Below are 16,924 nucleotides of genomic sequence, written 5' to 3'. Positions count from 1 at the left end.
AAAAGACTGCCTACCTAGCTTGTTAGCATCCACTACTGGCCAGGGCTGCGTGGGTCCCAGGTGTGCTGCAGTTGGTGGTGTGTGCCCCTCCTCAAGACTTGGTGGCTAGCAGTATCACTGGTAGTGCAATGCATAGTGCGTAGGCCTGTTCCCTCTGTGTGAGGTTGCTGTGTACGCCAACGGTGGTGTTGGTGCAGTCATTGACCCAGTGTATCCTTTGTCTCTCTCCCCCCTTTATTGTTTGTTCATCCTGTCCTTATGTGCATTAGCATCATCTGGTGGAGGGGCACAGCCACCGGAGTCGGAGGGAGCTGCATCCCACAGGACCCTGGAGGCAGAGTCCACCAACGCTGAGGGCACCAGTGGGACGGAGGATGAGGGGAGCACCATGGCGGAGACTGGAGGGGACAATACAGACTCAGATACCTCCTCCGATGGGAGCTCTCTGGTGGTGTGCGGACACACCTGTTGCCTGTGCACGCTCACCCAGGAGAGTGGGCATCTCCTTCACCCCAGGCACCTCAGGCCCTGCCCCAGTGAGACCTTCTGCCCTGAGTGAGGAGGCTATTGACCTCCTGAGATCCATCTTTGTAGGGAAGTCAATCATTGTGAATGCCATCCAGGGGCTGGCGGCCCAGATGCAATAATCTAATGCATACCTGGAGGGCATTCACACTAGATTGGCAGCCCAACAGAGATCGATCCAGGCTCTGGCCCCCTCTCTGATGGCAGCCATTGTCCCTGTTCCTACCTTCCCCCCCTCCAACTTCCACTTCCCAGTCCCATTCTCCTCAACCCCAACCCATCCCAAGCACACAGCCAGACGAGCATGCACACAGGACAACACCCAAAAGTGTCACAGGCAAACACAAGCGCCACACTTCATCCCACAGGCACTCACACAAACACCATTCAGTTGCAGACACAACAACATCCACTATTTCCACTGTCTCCCCCCTCTTCCTCCTCTTCCTCCTCCTCCACCTGCCATCCAGTTACGTCCACACTCACACCTGCATGCACTGCATCATCACCACACCAAGCAGAACACACACCTCACTGGCAGATACCTCCACGACATCCGTGCACCCAACCCCCGTGTCCTCTCCCACCGTGTCTGTCCCCCTCCCTCCTAAGGTACACAAACACTCAAACACCCAACAACCATCCACCTCACAACAGCATACAACCCATGCACCTGCACCCAAATCCAGCAGACAATCACCTCCAACAACCACTCCCTCACCCTCCACTCCCATTACTTCTCCCTCTTCCCACACCACCACAGTGCACCCGTCACCGCCAGCAAATGCAATGTGATCCAGCCTCCATGGGTTGCTGTGCTTCCTGTCCCCTCCAGAACCAGTGGGCAAGTCACACACCTGAGAGACTGCGGCCTTGCACTCCCCAGGACCAAGCACAGGGCTTGTTTCCCCCTCCAGAACAGTGGGAAAGACACCCACTCGAGAGACTGTGGCCTTGCACTCCCCAGGACCAAGCACGGGGCTTGTTGCTCCCTCCAGAACCAGTGGGGGAGACACCCACTCTGGAGACTGTGGCCTTGCACTCCCCAGGACCAAGCAATGGGCATGTTGCCCCCTCCTGAACCAGCGGGGAAGACACCCACTCGAGAGACTGTGGCTTTGCACTCCCCAGGACCAAGCACTGGGTTTGTTGCCCACTCCAGAACCAGTGGTCGTGTTTCGGCATCCTGCTGAGGTGCCCTCCCCCCCCCTGAGGTGCCTACCTATTTGCCAACTGATGCCCCTGCAGTGTTCTCTCCGTATTGATGCAGGTAACGAGTGGGGCCTTGGACTTTGCACTGTGGCGATGTGGCCCCTGCGAACTGAGGACTGGGCAGTGTCCCTTTTTTGTACATTTGTAGATATCTGTTGCTTTGGCAAAATTATTATTATTATTATGTTGATCTTATCACAATCACTTTAGTCAATTTCTTTTGTCCTTGCATTATTCAGCCAATTTACGGGGATAAATTGTTTTCTTGTGCAGCTGGTTGTGTGTATGTTGTGTGTTGTGCGTGTGTGTGTCACTCTCGATTTCCTCCCTCCCTCCCTTGTGTGCTAGGCGGCTGTACTCACCGTCGTCGTCTTCGCCGGCGTTGGTGTTCGTGGTGGAGCATAACATAGAATATCATCGAAAATAGTTGTAGTTCTGGTTCCAGGGCGGCGTGATTCTTCCTTGTGTCTCCAATGGTGAGTCCTTTCACTTCTGTAATGTGTTTCCGGCAAGCTTTTGATGGCGTTGGTACCACCGGAAAAGGTGGCGGATTGTGTTGTCATAATATGGTGGGTGGAACTTTGACTTCCGCCTGGCTGTAGGCGGCTACCGCCGTGGTGCCTGTTGTTTCCGCCCTGGCAGTCGGTGTAGTACATTGGCTGTATATGGGAGTTATCACCGCCATGGTCATAATTTGGCTGTAGTTACCGCCAGACTGTTGGTGGCATTACCGCCACTTTATCACCGTCCCCCAGGGTCATAATTAGGGCCTAAGTGTCTTCTACGATAAATAATAAATGGTAGCGCAGTGAGTGATGCACTTGTGTGTACATAGCTTCAGACATCTGAAGTACATTTTTGTTGGCCCCCTTTCAGAGCGAGATGAGGCAGACTAATAGGCATCTACCAGGAGATCAGGATAGATAATTTATAGAGTGTTCAGGGGTGACACTAGAACAACTCATAGCCTGTCCTGAATATAGACAGCCATTGAGAGGAATTAAGTAGTCAGTCTTTTCAGAAGAGTAACAAGAAGTTAATCACGGGAGAGGTGCTGTGGTAAAAGGTACGCTTTTGGGCATCCCATGGCCATCTGAGGCTAATCTAATGGCATGTATTGATTACAGACAGCCACGTTCCTTTAGTAACAAGCAAAGGCTTGTCAAGTGGGACAAACAAGGCAAGCAGATTACGTAGGTTACAAGACTGTGGGAAAATAGCCACCCTAAATGTTAACATTCACTGCATTGCCATGAGTATTTTGCTGTGCCAGACACATTTTGGATGATAGTTGTTAGGGTACCTCTACAGTGGCAGGAAATACTCTACTTTCCCTGGTAAGGGTCAGCTAGTCTATACTCCAGATAGTTTTGTTTTCCAAGTATTAGGCTCAACAAATGTATTTTTAAGTGCTTACTAAATATGGCAGAGAGCAGGTGGTTAATTGAGTCATGCATTTCAGTTATGTCGGTTTGCAGAAGGCAGTGTCTGTGGCAACGTGAATGAGAAATGAAGAGGTCCACTCTGGCAGCACATCTGAAACTGCTGTTAGTTACCTGTGTCTAGCAGATTATCATCCCCATATTTGTAAATAATTTTAGTTTAATAATTGTCCCGGCATGATAAATGTTTTACTAACTTTTCAGTGGTTAAAAGTAAAGTTGGATTGTTTAGTAGTGGTGCAGCCGATAAGTATAGCTGCCACAGTCTGACCTGTTTTCCCAATGTATACCATGCCTTAGAGCTGACAGATAGTTGTAGTAATAAATATACTGACTTTAGATGTAACCTGGGTAATTGCTATATTCACCAATGTCATAGCCTTCAGAATAACCTTTCCCTTTCAGACACAGTGCACCCTACATTAAAACTCCTGCAGTACCGCCTAGTTGGGTTCTAGGTGGGCTCTCTCCTTTCTCAAGAATATGAAAAAATAGCTCTATGGGAGAACATCCCTTATTAAGGAAACATCTAAATACTACTAAACTGCTAAAGACTTTTCAAATAAATTTCCTGGGTGGTTCCTCTTAGGCCACGTTATTTCTCCTTGTGTGAGGCTGGTGTGTTGTTGAGAGTGCTAGAACATTGGCTTTCAGATACGGATTTTTCTAAGAAACAGTTGTTGGCTAAGTTGGCCATGTTGCTTTACCTGTTGGCTTATTGGATAGTGTCCAATGTCAAATTTATAGCTGTTCATGGGATTCTTTTACACTACTTGACATATGTATATCAGTGGTAAAGGGTTGAGAAATGGTGCTTGACATTTGAAGGGAATAATGCACCAAACCCAAGTGCATTTTTCAGATATACTGCCAAGTCCCATATTGATTATACCTGATGCTTAATTTCTCTTTTTCCATGTTAATGGTTCTTGCGAGGGTGGTTGTCATGTCTTTGCCTGTCTTTTGTGGAGGTGTTCTCTCTTTTGCAGGCCATAGACACACCTGCTCAACCTGGCTCAGTCCTGTGAGGGTGAGATAAGATACCCTCACACATCAATTGAAAATTTTGTTAAACTAGACCAGGTATACCACAATCTAAGCTACAAAGGCCTGTGATGGGACTGGTGAGAGGTAGGAGCCCTCAAACAAACGGGCAGAAAAACTAATGGAAAAGAGCAATCAGCACAGTGTCTAACTTCGTCAATGTTAATCCACAAACATGGGTCTGTAGATCTACTTTGGGTCAAAGAACCAGGGGTAATTTAACCCCTCCTGTACATGCAAACACGCTGCACATGTACCTCCTGTTAAAAGGTAAGGTGCCCTGTTCATTGTTGATAGAACAGTTAAAAGAGAGGATCAGGAGACAACGTTCCCACTAATGAGTCTGGGTAAAATGCCTTTACACCGTAATTATCAATCTGCTGTCACCAATCAGCAGTAGTGTCATAGCCTTGACATGGGGATGGTAGTCACCCCATGTTGAAAGAAGGAACACTTTAGGCGAAGCCCCAACTCCAGCAGAGATGAGTACTTTGATGGAAAACAGATTAACCAAAATCATGTAGAGCCCCTGCCAGAGGATTCTTGATAAAAGTCTAGTGTGGATGAAGACCTTCCCAAGCTGCACAGTTGTTGACCTGGAAGACAAGGTGAGGGGGCCTAAGTAATTTGAGTTCCAGACTGCCAAGCTCTGTGGACCCACCTTGGGGCAACCAGAAGTGTCACATGAAGAAGTTAGTGAGATCTTATGGATTTGAAATGCCTGCACTGCCCACAGGGGATATATCTTTGCAGGGGGTAATATTAATGAAAAACATTTGTGTTAATTGCTCTATAATATCTATGACCGGGAGCATGGAAAAATGTTGACATTTCTCTGGCTGGAAAGTAGCTTAAAAAACACAGTCCACCTGAGTTACAGTATAAGCATTTACATACCTAACGTGCCAGTGTTCCCAGTTCAGCATATTATTAAGCAAAAGCAACAACTCAAGGCCACATCCTTCCAGATTTATGCATACAGCTGAGAAACCCCAGTTCTCATTTAGGGACTTTTGAAAGTCTGGGGCATTGAGTGATGCAGGTAAACACCAGAGGAAGCCAAAATAGACACTACTCAGCTGCAGCACTGCTGGAGAACTGCAGTTAGTCCACTTAGCACCAAGTGTGTGCATGCCATTCTAATGTCAGACTCTGCACTAGAGATGTGCTAATTAAACATAATAATGATAATACTTGAACTACAGGGCATCTTGGAAGGACACACAGGTATTGTCAGCAACATGGGTTGTTTAAGCAACAAAGCAATGGAGCTGTTTACTTTTCAAAAATGGCACAGCCAGTGGCTTTGTGATACTCGGAGAAGCAACTGGAAACAGTAAAAATTAAGAACGTTTGAGGCCCTTGAATGGGGTTATCTCCAACTGCAGTTAGAAAAGAAAGTAACCAGTCTGGCACGTTGAGAATATCAATAGATATTAATCTTCCTTCTAACTTCTTACAGAGATGGCAGCATTGAACCACTTAAATAGACAATAGTGTGGCCTACCTTAATTGAGCTTCTCTTGCAAGCTTTAGTCAGGTTGTCTATGCTGCTGTCCTAGTGGTATCTGTCCAAGTGCATTTGTTATCTGTTGGAAGGCTCTGTGATGCTGTGTGGCCCACATGTACTTCTTCAAGAAAAGCTATTGTGGGGGATCAATGAAAATTGACCGGTCAGGGATGAACCTCCTGGAGTGTGCTACTGTACCCAGAAAACCCATCATATTGTTAACCTGAGAAGCAGAAGATGGGTTTAAGTTATTAATTGACTTCAAATGCACTCTCTGTATGCTAAGTTTAAGTAAAGCATGTCTGATGTTCCTATAATATGTCATCTGCCATGCTGGTATTGAAATTGATCCAGACAAAGCACACACAGTAGACCAACGGCCTGTTTCTACCATAATCACACAGGTACATCAGTTCATAGCACTGCTCATTTCAGTTTATTCATGATTTTTTAGATCTCGCCTGTCACAGCACATGCTCTGTCATTTGTGAGATATTTTGTATGGAATAAGGGGCTTACAGCCCACCCATCGTTTATCTTTTTTTTGCTTCATTGTCACTCTTTTTTGCTGCCTTCTAATTGCCCAGCGCAGGCTGGCTTCACTACTTCTTCTTTTGTCTGGAGCATGGACCAAGTACTGATTGCTTTAGCTTGATTGTTGTCCTTCCGCTAATCTCACTGTGATTGAGGCACTGCGTTTATGTTCTCTTCTTTCCTGTCCTCCTTGTTGAACCGCCTACCAGTTGTATCTTTGTTTACAATGCCACACAGACCTCAAAGAAGCCCTTTTCTCCTAAGAAATTGATGTTCATTGTGACAACAGATGTTATCCGCTTCTAAATATATTTTTACTAAGGCATGCACATGGGTGCAATTGCTTTCTTTATGTGATAGTTTTTTTTTGCCAAATATCAAATATTTTCTTCTTTTTCATTTATGGGGAGATAAACTGATTTGCTCAAACTCACAAGGTTGTTGTGCTGAGACCTAACAAGCGCTGGGAAAGCCAATAGGTCTTGCCTTTAAGATTATTGGCTCTGCCCTTGCCTTTTGTTCATGCTGTACAGCATGGGCATTACCAACTCTGACAATAGTTTGTAGCCAGTGTGGCTGCTGTGCAGCATAGCTAAAATAATACTTTAAAAAGGACTATGATGCATCCAGTGTTAATTTGCTTTTTTTGAAAAAGGTTATCCGTGCTGGCTGCGTCATGGCACTATTTTACATTAGTTTTAGTCACACAGCAAAGCATGCACGCTGCTGTACAGCATGGCTGCATAACTTTGCCGAAGCTAGTAGCTGTCATAGGCGAGACCTATTGGCTTTGCCCATGGTTGTCTAAAATGATGTCACCCATAGTATCACTCACTTGAAAAGTACCTCCTTTGCATTGGGTCCAACACAACAAAAAGCCCTATGACACTCTGAAGAATTAATTCCCTTACATCAGCCCATATCTGGAGGCACCCAGATCTTTCTTTATCATTCACTGTGGAGTCGGATACCTCTGCCAGAGCCATACTATCATAATGAAATGTTCCTGCCCAGCAGTTGTATTCCATTGCTTACTATTCTTGAACTTTATCCACAACCAAGCAGATTTAGCAATCTATGACAGTGAATTGCACTTCTTTAAAGGCTCATTTGCACATTGACAACGTTACATGGAAGTGGCTTTACATGAAGTGATTATGAGGACTGACCACAAAACTCGTGAAACATGAGGTGTGAAAATCACTTCCATGCGTGTTAGATGCTTTCTTTTTCATGCTTCAGTTTTTCCATTCATTACCTTCCAGGTAAGCAACACAGAAAGACTGATGCTCTATTTCATACGAAAGAAACTCTAGATACAGAAAATCCAGCTCTTCACATTCTTCCACTACTTCCCCTCACATTCTTCCACTACTTCCAAGTCTGTAACACTAACAGAAACTTTTCTTTAATTAGTTAAAACCAAAAGAGAACAGCAAAAGTTCAGTATTGATACATGGATACAAGAGCTTCCACACAAAAGACAAATCATGTATGATTTTCTGTTCCATGAATCTAGACTATATCTGCTTCCCAAATACTTACAAAAAGGACTCTTGAATTGGTGTAATGAGGCCCCATTGGCAGGTAATTCTGGTATCACATGCACCAAAGGTATTGTTGCTCATTTTGCATGGTGTCCTCAGTGGTGTAGGAATCCTCATGCATGTCAACAGAAGGAAGAGGGAGATTTTGAAAAAAAACATCATAGGACTTCATCTTCCCCACTGACATTCATTGAAGTAAAGGCAGTTTTAGACGGGAGACAGCTAAAACAAAGACATATTTGTCTTTAAAACATCATGAGTCTCCCGCCTGAATCAGGTCTCTTGGCATGTATGGAATGTTGTTGAATATTCTCTTGGTTTACAAACCAAACCCGTTCACATTAAGCCTGTTGATCTTCATTTTCCACTCTCTAAACCAGGGGTCTCCAACATTTTCTGTAGTTAGAGCTTCCTCTGATCAACCTTTTCTGTAGTGTGAGCTACTGAAGGCTAAACAACGTGTGCGTTGTTACCAGACACCACCACACACTGCTTCACTGACTGTAAGCCTGATCTATAAAGAGCCAGAAACGATGGCTTAAACAAAATACTTTGACTGGGGCACTATTACAGGGCTGCCATGTGTCTCAGTGAGAGCGTGGTGTTTGAGGATGTATGAACATGTGCGCATATGAATGTTATATATTTGTATGGGTGACTGAGAGCCCGTGTTGTATGTACTTGCAGCACAGGTCATACCTTTCGCTAAATGTGGCACCATCCCTTGTATAACCCAAACATACAATTATTTTTTTAAATGGGAGAAATTTAAAACGCAGAAAAATGTTCTGCAAAAATTTCCATAATGTGGAACGTTTTTCTGCACTTAAACTTTTTTGCATTTAAAAAAAAAAGTTGTATTTTTCAGGTATGCTTATGGCACAGTGCCTACTGGCAACTGGGAGCAAGAGGCCTGTTGTTTGTAAAATGTTGAAATGGGAGAAAATTAATCATTAAGGTATTTTTTTAATGTTGTCTCCTATTTAACAGCATTGAGAAAGATAATTTTTATCACAACTCCATTCTTGAGTTGAAAAAGACCTTTACTTAAGAGTTAAATGGTTATATGACTGAACCACGCTTGGTAGAACCAAGCGTGGCTGAACAATGCGGTCGGAAATACAATTGTGTCTTTACCACACATGCCTTTACAATAAATGTTGTTGTAAAAGCAGGGCTAGTAAAGGTCTGTGTGGTAAACACATGCATGGTTCAACCATACAAGCCTCCCCTTAACTTAAAAAAATACCCCAACCCCCTCCCACATGTCCTGAGGCCTAAAATTACCCCCCAAATCCTCCTTCCCCAAGCCAAAGTCTAAGCACCTCCCCGCTCTAAGTCCTAAAACCCTGCCTGTGCAACAAAAAAAAACGTACTCAGACCCCCAAATCTTGGGCCTTGTTAAAAAGTAAAAAAACAACTACCCGAATTTCCCCACCCACCCAGAGGCCTAAAACCATTCCCCACACTTAAAACAAAATAACTCCACCACCCCTATCTGCCCGAGGCCTAAAACATTCCCCCACCCCTAAAAACTAAAGCACCCTTAACCCCCCACCCGCCCAGAGGCCTAACAATGCCCCCCAAAACTGCCCTCCCCCACCTTCAGCCCTCCAACCCCACCCTGCCCTAAAAGCTACCCCTGCCTCCCCCAACCTGAACCCTAAACCCGACCCCTTAAAAAACAACCTGACCCCACCCCCCACCCCTAAAGCTGACCATAAGCACAGCCCCATTTATCTGGCTGCCACTCTCCTGTCCCCACTGTGTGCCTGAACCTCTTAACTTTGATATCCTCTTTTTACCAGCTTTAGTGTTATGGGTAATAAGTCTTTCAGTTATCCTCAATCAGATGGACAAACCAAGAAGGTTGGCTCACTATCGCACAATTAATTAATATCAATTCCCTCCACAAATCCTTGTACACTTCTCCCTTTTAATGCTCTTAAGGTTTTCATCTACACCAGCTTCTTGTAGATATTCCTACTTTCCCAATACCATCAATTTCCTTTCTTGTTTCGTTTCTTTAGCAAAGCACACTAAAGCTCCATACAAACAATTGCTGCTTACCTGCTCTTATCTACTCATTTTGGAGTTTTGTATGGCTGTATACAGATTATATTTGCATTCCTATTGTTCATTCAAATTCCTCCCAGGCTTTGTGGTTTCATTCCTTGAGTCTGTGTGGTTAACGTTGCTGTAACCTTGGTATTACATTTTGTATTTCGTGTTTCCTTTCTCCGTCCATCTTCTCCTGTGCCTTTCCGTTCTATCCCACCCCTTATCCTGTGTTTGTTGATGATACACCTGAATATGAAGTTCATGTTATGCTTGACTCCTGTATATACTGGGGTCAGATCCAATATCTCCTTGACTGGAAGGGTTACTGCCCCTGTTTTGTGCATTCTTCTTGGTTTGTTTGTGCTTTCCATTGGAGGTTCCCTTGTAACTATGCAGGGGGCTGCTGGACCAGTGGTACTGTTAGAGATTACTATGGGTTCCAGTGGACTCTAGGTTTGGCATAGGCTTGTTGCCTACTTCTCCATCTCCACCACAAAGTGTTAGGGGTCCCCACTTGCAGGTTTTTTTTTGTGTTCATTTAAAAAAAAAAAAAACATTTTTATTTAAAGCACGGTGCAGGACAACCACACAGCATCTTGATAGACAGACAGTGTAATCAGTAGAATCAGTTGCACAGATCATAGAATCCTCAACACACTTCTCCACCCTGCCAACCATTCAATTAGCATTTATGAAGGACTTTGATAGGTCCTCTAGTATACCATCCTGACCCAGAAGGCACGGGGTCATTACAAATATTACCCCTGTAGGTAGTCTAGGGTCCCCAGGTTTTTAACTATTTCTGGGGACAGCCTCTTCCTTCATAGACCACTCTCAAGGCCAGTACCCACCAATCCATATCCCGTTGCCATTCATCCACCCATAACGGCTGCTGCACTCCCCACATACGTGCAATATTGCGTTTGCCAATCGTTAGATCTGGTGTCCACCAGGTTTCTGCCATTCGAGTCATGTCCATTTTGTGCCATATGTTAATGAGACACCATTTTGCTGTGGCGGTCATTGAACAACCAGGTCACTTCGCACATGCATGCTACCACCTCCCTCCAGAAGCCTTGTACGTCAGGACAATCCCGTATAGTGTGATAGAACATGTCTATACCACTGCATCCCCGCCGACAATTCCAAGCAGAATCCCACTCAAATGGCCTCCCCCTTAGAGGAGGCAAGAGCCTCTGGCCGCTCATTATCATTCAACTCATCCAAGTCTTGAGCCCATTGTTCCCCCAGGCGCTGCAGTTGATCAGGTGAGTAGTTTTTCATATGTCAAGGAGGTCGCTTTTTGCGTCAGGTGCTCGTCAAGTAGACAGTCCTCCAGGGTGGCGGGGGGGGCTTTGGGAGGTTCCGATCCCTTTGGAAGTACTGCTGTAAGTGCATGGTGCACCTTCTTGTAGTGAAAAACCTTTGTGGAAACCAAGTGATTGTCAAGTTGTAAATCTGCCCAAGGGATGAAGTCCCCTTGTGCCCAAAGGTCTCCCAATCAGGAGAGACGTAGTAGGTCCCACTGATCAAAACCCAGCTGTAACCCCAAGGTGCCTAGGGCTGTGGAATCCCACAGGAGGGTAGCCTTGTGATTTTACCCCACCAGCCCAGTGCTTTAATCCCCTAGTTGAAGGTTTTGGGTGGCAGGGTAGCAATGGCAATTGTTTGCCCCACGTTCCCTTTGACTTGCGCAAGGTTAGAGTTCTCACTGATTCAAAATAAGCATAGACTTTTTATGACCTTTGTTTCCTTAATAGCTGATTTCCCAATCCAAGGTGGCCATCATTGATGACAGAGTTTACGATCCTTCGATCTGGGTTAAAAGGGGAATTTAACAGTATATAAGCTAGTACTGCCTTCTAGACTGTGCCTGGCAAAGCCGACAGTTATTGGGTGCTTCTGCTTCTAACTAGTTTGCTAAGCCAACCCCCTTGCTACGTGAGCACATTTGTTGTATTTTGGGTCCCCCTTTTGGTGTCTGCTGTAATTGCTTGCTATTTGGCTCTCTTAGATTATCCCTGCAACCTTACCAGTGAGAGACGATCTCCAGCTTCCACCTGGTCCAAGTTACCTTCAGGACTTATGGTGGAAGTTTTGTGCTCCTAACTTATTTACCCCAGAGGCTGGACCAAAATATTTTTTTCTATCTACCCTAAACCTGCCCTGTTCTCCTTATACTATATCCCTGACTTCTTCGGTGCAAACAAGTTTGAGGGCATTAGGAACGTAGGATTCTTGTGGACAATCTGTGCAATCCTCTGGCCACTTATAAGCGCTCAGAAGGAGGCTCAGGACTTTTTTGGCAGATTTTTGTAGGGTTACTGTTTGTATATGTTTCTTTAAGACTGTTCAGACAAAGGACATTAAATTCAATATAGGGTTTCCTTGCTCACAAATGTCTTCCTGTCCTCTCTTAATGTCTCCAGTGATCATCCAGGGATGGTTTTGGAATCTTCATGAGTCTGGAGTAAACTTGCCCTCAGCAAAACTGAAGACAATAACACAGGTAAGTGTAGGAGGAAGAAAATATGATTTTCTCTTGTTATTTTGTTATTTTTACTTATTTTTCTTTCATCACTCATCTTTGGTTGCCTTATCACTTTGCTACTTTTTTTTAATTCCATATGGTTTGTTTTGCCCACTGAGAATTTCACAATCGTTTCTTTTCTTTCTTCTTTTTTCCTTTAGTATTATTCTCTACTAATTTATTTTCTGTAGATCGTGACCGTGTTATGGGGAAAATCAAAACTAAAAAGATCAGTGTTTGCTGTATCTCACCCTTTATGGTTGAACTACAGAAGAAAATGTTTTCCTGTTTTTCTTTTTAACCTTGATACTCTTTCCCAAAGTTTGAAAATGAAAGTTTGGATTCCCATCTGTTACTTGTGTGATGTAGTCTATCCTCAGACCACACACTGGCAAACTAGCTTTCTCTGACTCTCCGAGGAACTAGGGAATAACCAGCCCTCAATGTTGTTGTGATACCCAGATTTATCTTCTTTGATCCTGGCTTTGTGTTCGGTGGGCACAGTATCTTCTTTGAGGGATCCTTAATGATAGGTTTCTCGCCTGCCTGGCCTGATGCAGGATTTTCTCCATGTCTTTACCCCCTCTGGTGCTCACACCACACTGCTCTTCTCTGATTTTGCCTCCTCTCTTGCATTATGTTCCTTCCTCCCCTCATCCTTCTTCATATCTGTGTGTTAAGATGTACTCCACATAGAACGCGCAACTCCAGTTGATGCTTGGAAAGGAGGTTTATTCATTCAGTTCAAGAGTACAAAAGTCACCAACCTCAAGCAAGCTCCTCGCAATAAGTTATGATTAACAATAATTAATAACCATAAAATATTATTTAAACCAAAAGGTACAACAAAGGATGAAATCAACCATCAAATAAGAACATAAAGACATTTGTACATTGAAGTGTAATGTACAATATTGATCTTATGATATATAAATTACATTGCCTAAGAAGTTGATTTCCTTTAATGCTCAATAGGAAAGCTGTCAGATTTTTAGCTTTGTTTTTTCCAGTCTAGACATGTTCCAGGCATCTCCAGATTCACTACATTCTTCTTGACCTTCCAAATGATGAATGGACACATAAAGTTAGACATACCTTTCCTAGCGAAACCAGATTTCTTCACCAACACTGCATCCCCCTCACACCAGATCCCAGCTTTCACACAATTTGTCTCATCAAATCTGGTTTTGTATTTCCTCTGATAATCCCTACATCTTTGATCCCTGTCCACCTGGGAAAGTCTTTCCTTATCACCCATCCCCAACCCCACTCTTAACCAAAAAGGGATTGATCTTAGACCCAGGTGATCTACATTTGTGTAGGGAAAAAGGGGACTTGAATGTGACACAGGTAGGGCTAGTTCTATGGACCCACCATGTTCCCCTTACAGTCTTATTCAAAATATTCTTTGTTTCCATTGCTGTTCATGTAAACCGTGACCACCCTATTCATTCTTTCTGCAAGACCATTGGCCTGTGGTGAATAGAGAAAATGGGTGATAGTTTGAGAAATTAACGCATTTGACCAAAACAAAACTGAACCCCATTGTCCGTAATCAGAAATTGAGGCAGTCCTTCCCTTGTAAACTTCTCTGTCACAAGACACCCTCCCAACTTCACTCCTTACCTTAGGCTAAGAATCGAAGACCCTCGGCGAGTCTTTCATCCACCGACCTGAAAGAAAAAAAAGAAAGAAAACAGGTTACGGAAGCACAGGAGATCACCCCGGATGTTTTTCCACAGGGCCAACCAAAGGAAGAGGGACCGGAACCTGCCCCAGAAGTGGAGTGCAAATAACAAGAAAAAGAGGACCAAAACAGAGAAAGCAGGTCAATAACAGAAAAGGAGGAGCGAGGAGAAACGCTGAGGGAGATGAGAGAAGGAGGAAAGAAGGACATCAACCCGACGGGAGGCAACACAAAGGACCCCGAGAATCCGGACGGCAGCCCAGACAGAATAGGCGAAGTAGATGAGGACCAGAGAGTTGAGACAGTTGGAGAGTAGGAGACGAGTAGTTCAAGGCAGAGGGCTGGATCTATGCCAGAAATATGGAAAATCCCACCACGGCTCTGGAGAGCCGTGGCCTCAGCGGTGAGTGACAGGGGCGGGACCCATAAGAGAAAAGGGGAGAGACGGGAAGTGTCTTCTTGTTCTCTTGCACTACATAGTTTGGGCATCAAATCCTTCCTTCCAGACACAGTGGTTTCATGCTAATGAGGAAGGGAGGACCTTCCTCAAGTAGGTATTTGAGTAATTTTTTCCTTCCTTTCTTTTTCCCTCTTTCTTTTTTCTTCCCCCTTACTCGTTCGCCCCCAGCACCTATATTTATGTATCTTTAGTTCTCCTTACACACTGGCTGGAGTGCATAGAAGCCAGGAGAGCTATATCTCCCTCTGGGTGTTACGGTGAAGGAAAACATTTGAGAATAGAGTAAAACACTCACCGTCGTTATTTTTCTTTTCTTGGTTTTCCCTCCTGTGTGGAGCCTCTGGCAGTCGCACCCCTCGACCACAGACCAGACCTAAGAAAGGAAGAAAGATAAGACTGAACTAAGACACCTTCAAAATAACAAAAAGAGCAAAAAACAATTCATCCTAAAAAGAAAAAGAAAGGAACAGATCAGACATATGAAATATATTTAGAGGATAGAATTTCCTTTTTTTCTTTTTCTTATCAATTCTCAAATAAGGCAGGAAAGATTTCTCACCAAACAAAGCCTCTAGAGCCTTATTGCCAACCCCAACTCCTACATCCTCCTTTAAAAATTAAATTACCACTTTGGTGTTCACTGAGCTTACACTTTTGGTCACTACCCATTCTGAGGTATAATCACCGATGAATAAAACAAACCACTCATGAGATGACAAAATGTTCAATGGACCAACAGTGTCCAAACCCAATTTAGTCCATTGCAATCTAGGGACTTCTACCGGGGCAAGTGGAGAAGATATTGTGATTTTATTCTTGTCACTCCTTGCACACAACATACAGTCCTTCACTACCTCCTCAACATGATGATCAACTCCTGGCCACCAGTACCACTGGCACAAATTGGACTTTGTCAAGTTGCTGCCCAAATGTACTTCATGTGCCAAATTAATAATCTTTCCTTGCAATGCTATTGGTGGAGCCATTTTGGATCCATGGAAAATCTTCCTCTTCTTTAGACTTAGCTCATCCCGCACATTCCAGAAACCTTTCAAAGTCTCTGGTAAATCTTTATATTCAGGCCAAGCTTTGATCCATGTGTGTGGAATTTGACGCCCAGGGCATGTTGTTTGGGGTCAAGGACAACAAATTTTCATATTCATTTTGTCCTTTGGACAAGTTGACCCAGCCCCCTGCAACACAAGCCCTTGAGCTGCCAGTTTACAGTGCCACTTTATGAATCAGAGAAGATCATTGTCTGCAGCTATGGTAATATTTGTGTCCATATATGTTAATTCTATTTGAACTTGTATTTATGGTTCATTAATGCAAAGCCTTTATTATTACTCTGAACGCTCTAAGGAAATGCGATCTTGGACTACATTACTGATAGTAGCTCCAGTATAAAAATGTGTACACACGTTTGCAAAGTTTAACAAACTGAGGCTGTGTAATGCTCCCAGAATGCTCTCTGATTAAATGCAAATATTTGCAGAAGCTTGAAAGTGAGATTGAGGATTTCTTGCTTTCAAAATAAAACGTTCACAATAAATTAAACTAGGAAAAATATGTTTGCTAAACTGCTGTGATATTTAGGTAGCATTTCCTTGAAGCATATTTTACTAAAATGTGTTGTTGCATGCTAGTATTTTCCAAACATATACATCATGGAAAAATCAACATAACCAGTTTTGACAAGATTATGGGAAGCATGAAAATAAACAAACATTGGGAAAGCCACTAGGTGAGAGATTTGTGGTCAGCCTTTTGGTTTTGTCAATGCGTGTCTTGTTTTGACATGGTTTTTGTGAAACCTTATTGTTAAGGGAGCTGCCAGGCCCTCACCGTTGTAACAAACATTAGCAAAAAAAATATTTTGGTCTCATGCAAAATCTATTGAGCATCTACAGGTCCACTTTCCCTCCAACCACTTTTTTCCCAACCCTGGAAGAACCTCTACTTCTGCCCTTGTCAGGAGTACATTTCCAACCTTTCTCAGTATGGGTAAAGATTAGAGAAGAGCTGGTGAAAATCCTTAAAACAAGCAAGTTAGTAGGTTTGCACAGACTCAACAGCTTTCCAGCCCTGGAACTAATGCTTAATGGTTCCTCCAGGCCAAGTATGTAAATATGCGGAAAGGTGGCAAAATAAGGAAATTGCTGTAATAGGGCTTGACATTGTTAGTAGTCAAGCCCTTCTATAGTGCTAGCCCTGGCAAGAGAGGCTATTATCAGAGCTCTTACATAATGACATTTCTGCTCTAATTTGTATATATTTTTTGATCTCTAAAAGCACACATTGCCCCAATACTTCCTGGCACTGACAAAACCTACTTTATGTGCGGATATACTCCTCACGAAAGAGCTCAATGC

General features: G+C 43.8%; 1 protein-coding gene across 3 annotated transcripts in view; it reads left to right on the top strand.

Annotated features, from left to right (window-relative positions):
* ACAD10 (acyl-CoA dehydrogenase family member 10) overlaps positions 1 to 16,924 on the top strand; it is a 363,878-nt gene that overhangs the window by 9,929 nt on the left and 337,025 nt on the right. For 2 of the 3 annotated variants that reach the window (XM_069214832.1, XM_069214833.1), the window contains one exon: positions 12,305 to 12,384. The exons of the other annotated variant lie outside the window; for it this stretch is intronic. The gene's annotated coding sequence lies outside the window, so the exon portion shown is untranslated. The remainder of the gene's footprint in view (positions 1 to 12,304; positions 12,385 to 16,924) is intronic. 3 annotated transcript variants of the gene reach the window in all.

Source organism: Pleurodeles waltl, chromosome 11 (assembly GCF_031143425.1).
Source record: "Pleurodeles waltl isolate 20211129_DDA chromosome 11, aPleWal1.hap1.20221129, whole genome shotgun sequence".
NCBI classification, from domain to species: domain Eukaryota; kingdom Metazoa; phylum Chordata; class Amphibia; order Caudata; family Salamandridae; genus Pleurodeles; species Pleurodeles waltl.
Note: the sequence above shows the minus strand (reverse complement) of the source record. Positions and strands in the feature narration are given on the sequence as shown.